The sequence below is a fragment of the Pteropus vampyrus genome, unplaced genomic scaffold, assembly GCF_000151845.1.
Source record: "Pteropus vampyrus isolate Shadow unplaced genomic scaffold, Pvam_2.0 Scaffold41, whole genome shotgun sequence".
NCBI classification, from domain to species: Eukaryota; Metazoa; Chordata; class Mammalia; order Chiroptera; family Pteropodidae; genus Pteropus; species Pteropus vampyrus.
In genome coordinates this window covers 10,828,112-10,833,658 of record NW_011888822.1, presented here as the reverse complement: position 1 = coordinate 10,833,658, position 5,547 = coordinate 10,828,112, and the positions used below count along the sequence as shown (strand labels likewise).

The 5,547-nt window shown below is 41.3% G+C and overlaps 1 protein-coding gene across 6 annotated transcripts in view; it reads left to right on the top strand.

Moving 5' to 3' along the window:
• FOXP1 (forkhead box P1) overlaps nucleotides 1-5,547 on the top strand; it is a 220,418-nt gene that overhangs the window by 112,042 nt on the left and 102,829 nt on the right. The window lies entirely within an intron of this gene.

The window sequence follows — 5,547 nt, the reverse complement described above, 5'->3', positions numbered from 1 at the left end:
TCCTTTCTTCTTCTTTCTTCTTCTTCTTCTTATTAAAGAAACCATAGAGACTATCTCTGCCACCTTTCTCTTTGTTTAGGTAAAGTGTGTAGGCTCAGAGAGGCGAAGTGACTTGCCCACACTCTATTAATTCATAACAAAGTCGTATCTAGTACTCTTGCATCATCTTGGGGTTAAACAGGCACTGCTCAAGACCACTTAGGACTGGAAAAGCTCTGCCTACCTTTTTATGTCTGTTTGGTGAATCCCACTTTGGAACTGTTTGGAAACCACATGAGCCTTCAGAGTGGGAAGTGGAGACGGAAGGTTGCGCAGCTCGCTGCAGATTCTGTTCCTGAGTGCCTACACATATCCTCTCTGCCTAGCCCGCCTTTCCATCCCCTGACCCCCGAGAACTAGCCTGATAACTTCTCTACAAACGAAGACAAATTTTTGGATTTTTATATGGTTGTTCTTAAAGATTGGGGTGTGCATGTGTGTGCGCACACGTACGTGTGAGATTGGTGACTGTTAAGGAAAGAAAATTCATAGAGAGCTACAGGGCCCCAGAAAATGTTTTCTGTGTAGCAGTTTCTATGCCACACAGTGCGGAAGGCAATTATCTTTGGAGGGGATTCCACAGCCTGCACGGGCTTCCCCAGTGTAAGATTTATTGTCGGTTGGATTGGGTGTTCTTTTTAAGAGCATTTACTCGGCATCTAAAGCGCTGTCAAGAGTGCTACTTCCTGAATGCTTTTGAGGTTGCAACTGCTAAGCTTCATTTTCCCGTCTTGGAGATATATTTTTGAAATGGTATGCGGGGATTTGTAAGGCCTGGTTCTTCCCATTGACACTGACATGACTTGCACCGTTAAATACCCCTCCCCCCCCCATACACACACATACCCCCAGCATGGTGGTGCTGCTGCGGGAAAATTCCCGCTTAATGCTAGAGCCCTCCTGCTGGCGCGCCTGCCCAAAAGTGTGTGCGGAGGGTTCCTGCAGTGGAGAGAGGGCACGGGAGCGCATCCTGTTGTTTTGTGTAAGCCATGCCAGCTAATCAGTTTCAAAGTTAACTGTTTTCTTACTTCAACAAAGGATAGGTAAAAGCTCTTCTTCTGCTTTTTTACCCCCTCCCCTTTATGTGGATCTCATGAATGCCAGAGGAAAACTTGAGCTGCGAGTCAGTTAAATATACTGTATCATGAAACCTTAGGGACCATTGAAATGGGAACAGTGGCCCTTTACTGCTAAGAAGGTGTTTTATTGAAAATGCGCCGACATGCTTTCCCCGGAGAGTGAGCAAAAGAGAAGGCAAGATGCCCAACATAATACAGGTTGTTCTCTTAGGCAAGCTAAAATATAGAGCTTGGCACTCCTGTGCTGTGCGCAAGCAGGCAATAGAATAGACGAATGTGCGTTTTTACATTAAAAGTGCCATATTTCACTAGCGGCGCCCCTCCCCCATTTTTTTAAGTGTCTTAATTTATATATTCCAGTTAACAGTTCGTTACGTGTCCTTTCTCTCTCCAGCTTTTAAAAGTTGTCTTTCGAATAAGTTGAGGTAGTTGAAATTTCCTAATCCTGGCTGGTTTGCCAGCAGAGGGCAGGCGTAAAGAAGGTTTTGACATGAGGGTGTGTCAAATTAGGGTCACAGGAGGGTGACGTTGCATGGGAGGCAAACCTGTGAGCATTGTTCATAGGGCAAGCTGGAACAGGATCCCTTTGCCTCTTCACAAGCCTGCTGCACAGGACAGGTCTCCAGAAAAGCTGACTTTACTAAACAAAGGTGGCCAGTTACCTTTATCTCATATTCAGCAATTTCCATAATCAAAAGTTAAAAAAAAAAATTCAAATGCAGTTTCATCCCCCAAGAGCCATCTTTTCTTCCCCCTTCAGTGACCGAGTTCTGCTTATGCTTAAAATCAAGGGTTTGCATGTGGGTATGCCATAAATGCTGTCATTCTTTGGAGGAAAAATAAGGACTCACACTTGATTGTGGTGCTGATTCTTTTTTCCGATATCTGAAGGATAAAGCTGTTTGGGAAATGATTTCCTTCCTTAAAACATGTACCTTTTTGAGAACTTTGTGCACTTCGATGTAATCTGCTCTAACTTTATGGTAGAAGCAGTTCTGTAACACATTTTATATTATATTAAAACAAGGGATTATATAGCTTTATCATAAATGAGAGAGTAATTTGTTATTGTCAGTCAGATGTAGAGTCAGGACAAAATGTTGCTGTTTTCTTTTCCATACATGATTTTGTTTACCATTGACGTTTTATAAATGTCTTTACATTTAGAGTTAGTGCTGGGGGGAGGGGAGAGTGCTAATGGCAATTGAGAGGATGTCATAACAAGAAATTTAAACTTCTGTATAACAGGGAGGATCTATAACAGTCTTTTCCCTTGGCCAAGCAGGCACAGAGGAAAAAAAAAAAAAGCATAATTAGCTTCATTGTCAACACAGACATAACAGCGACATAAACAATATCAATATTGAGCTAACTGCCTTAGCTCTCTGTAGATGGATGATGTATTAATTTATATTTTTAAGTAAAAGCACCACTTAAATCAAGAAGGAATAGCAGCTCCTTAGAGACAAATGCCCAGATCTTAAGAATCGGGTATTGCTGTTGCAATTTAGTAACTCTAATTGGCTGCAGGTTGGTGGTCTTCGGAGATGCCAGAAATACTAAAGCAGTGCTCCCTCTGGAGACACTTGCTGTCCTGGGAAGGCCTTCAAGCTCTTTACTCTGGAGTAAGGGGCCTGAATTTTGAATTCCCATTGTGTCAGCGCGTTCTCTGTAGCACAGAATCAGTTGGTCAGATCTCTTTAAGTTCTGTCATTTCAGAATATGTTCAGGGTACTCCACTAAATTAATTGGAAAAGGGAGAGGAAAGAAGTGTTAATGCAAGTGTTGTTTGGAAGAAGATGGAGAATTGAATTAAGGTCTTGGCCTCTCATCATGCAGTTGATTTTTTGACCCATCAAAATGTTCATCAGTTTTTATTTCACTGACTCTGACAGATCAACTTTCCTACAACAGAAACTACAGTTATTTCATATGAGAACCTGGTACCTAAACTGACTTTATCTGGGTAGGTCTCCCGCTCTTGATGCTGCTAGAAATGTGTGAGACAGTGTCCATTCACGTGTCTTTCTTTGGTTATTTCCAAGCAGCTTCTGACAAAAACAGAACCTCAGTTGGAGGTGAGGACCACGTGGGCCAGGCACCACTGCCGGTGCCTCCTTTGCTGCTGTGCCATTCTTCAGTGTGTGGGAATAATGTCCTGACAAGACACGCTCCTTCTTACTCTTCCTTTAAATTACACCTTATCTCCATTCTCAGCTCTGAATGGGCAGTAAAACCTTTCACTTTCTTCTGCATTCAAGGCTAAGGCTCAGCAGAACCAAATATAATACATGATTTTAGTCCCAGGTGTGTTATTTGGTGGTTTGAGTTTGGTGTGGGATCATAGTAATCTGTTCTTAAGTACACAGCCCGCTGCACAATGGACTCATTTAGCAACTGATAGGTTTCTTAATATGTGATGTTTGAACAAGGGCTGTATCTTTTGTAGGTGTTAGGATGTGGGCATCAAAAATACTTTAAGTACAGTATTTAGCATTTCCCTCACTCTTCCTTAAACATTAGCCTTCTCCCACCCTCACCCCACCCCCAGGTATTCATTTTATATTATCATGGGCTCTCTTTTTCTGTAATTATTCAGTATCTGCCTCTGCTCCCCATTGGGACCTGTGGTGCTAGGTGTGTTTGATTCTTGGATGAAAAAAAAAATCACTTTGCCCTTCCGAACCTCAGTTTCATCCTCTGTAAAATGGGGGTTGCAATTTCTGTTCAAGTTTTGAAAACTAAATGAGACTCTATGGCTGAGTAACCCATTCTAAAGCCCTCACAATCCAAAAAAATACCCCCCCCCTTTTTTTTTGGCCTTTCAAATGCAGCATTTTAAAAATAACCTGTCAGTCATAGTAATGGATAAATGGCATTAACTAAGTCTTGTAAATCACTGTATGTTTTACATTTTATATTGTAGTCCAGTGTTGGGAGGTTCCAGTTCTCACTGAATCCCAAGAACAGGGCAGGTCAATCGAACCACATGGAAGGGGATGCTGAGAGTCCAGAATTCATCAGAATGGCTGGGGCATATACAACTTATCCAGGTTTATCACTGGTGGTGCATTTCCTTGCCTAGAAGTTGTCTTTGAGTCACCGTGTCATGTTTGGAGAGAGGGCAGGGATGGCTCCAGGTGGCATCTGAGTTAGCTTGCTAAGCCACTTCCTTCTCTATATTGTCACCTCCCCTTTATCCAACCATCAGTTCTTTAAACACAGCCTCCCAAGGGGTCTTCCCTGACATCTCCCGTTCCCACTGATCTCTCCCCCCTTTTCTGTGGTCCCATGTGCTTAGAGCCACCATCATGCAATTCAGTACTTGTGTAACTGTTGCATTGCATCACTCTCTAATTATTTTGTGTAAGGCTCATTTCCACAGCTGGGTCATAAGCCTCTCTAATGTTCATTGTTTGCTTGTTTGTTTGTTTATTGTTTGTTTTGATATTTCTGGAGACTATTAGCTGATAAACACTAACCTACAAAGGAGGTAGTCCAAACTTGTAAAGCATGTGTGCGTTTTATGGCTGCCTCACAAAGGGCTTGTCTTTAAAAAAAAAATGAATTGTTCAAAGTGCATTCCAATTTTGTTCATAGACATTACATTAAATCTTAAAATAATTTTAATTTGAAAAAAATCACGTGTTGTTTGAAATAGCCATTTCCACTTTCTCAGTGTGCATTGGTTGAAGAGAACTTCCTATATTTTTATTTCCTGTCTTTGGGGCCCTGCCAGCTCCTCCCAAAGGAGTGCCTTGTCTCTTTAAGAATCAGAACTCTACTGATTTCATGGTAAATTCTGGCAGATTTAAGGCCCTTCTCCCCCCAAAAAGAATGCCCTTGGTTCTCTATTGAATATTCATGAGAAGGTGGGGTCACATTTTTGTGACCTGAGAAATTCCATTAATAAATTTGTTACCTGACACAAAAACACTTTAGGGTGGAGAGGGATCTGTGCTGCACTCATTTAACATCCGATCATAAGTTGATAATCAACTGGCGCTTTTGTCTCTTTTGCAGCCAGACTAATGGGAGAATAGTCTGCTCCCCTGCTGACCTTATTGAAATTCAAGCATTTGTTTGATTGGAAGTTTTATCAATATGCTTTCTGGTTTGTAGTAACCTGCATTAACACCTCAGATGGAAAAATACTTTCAAGTGATACTGGAATTACTGGGTTCGGATTTGTGGCCTTTCTTTTTAAATTGAAAGAAAATAGGTAATCATTAATGTCACTACATCTTTTCCTTGAATTTTTAAGAAATAAAAATGTTTTAAGTATAGGCCAATAAGTTTCTCTCTAAATGTAAGGGTAGTAAATAGAGGTGATTTCTAGAGCTGCCGAAATTGACTAAGTTAACCTGGCACCTAAATCGTGCCAATTGAGCCAACAGAGTTTAGCATATTGGTGACTTAAAAAAAAAAA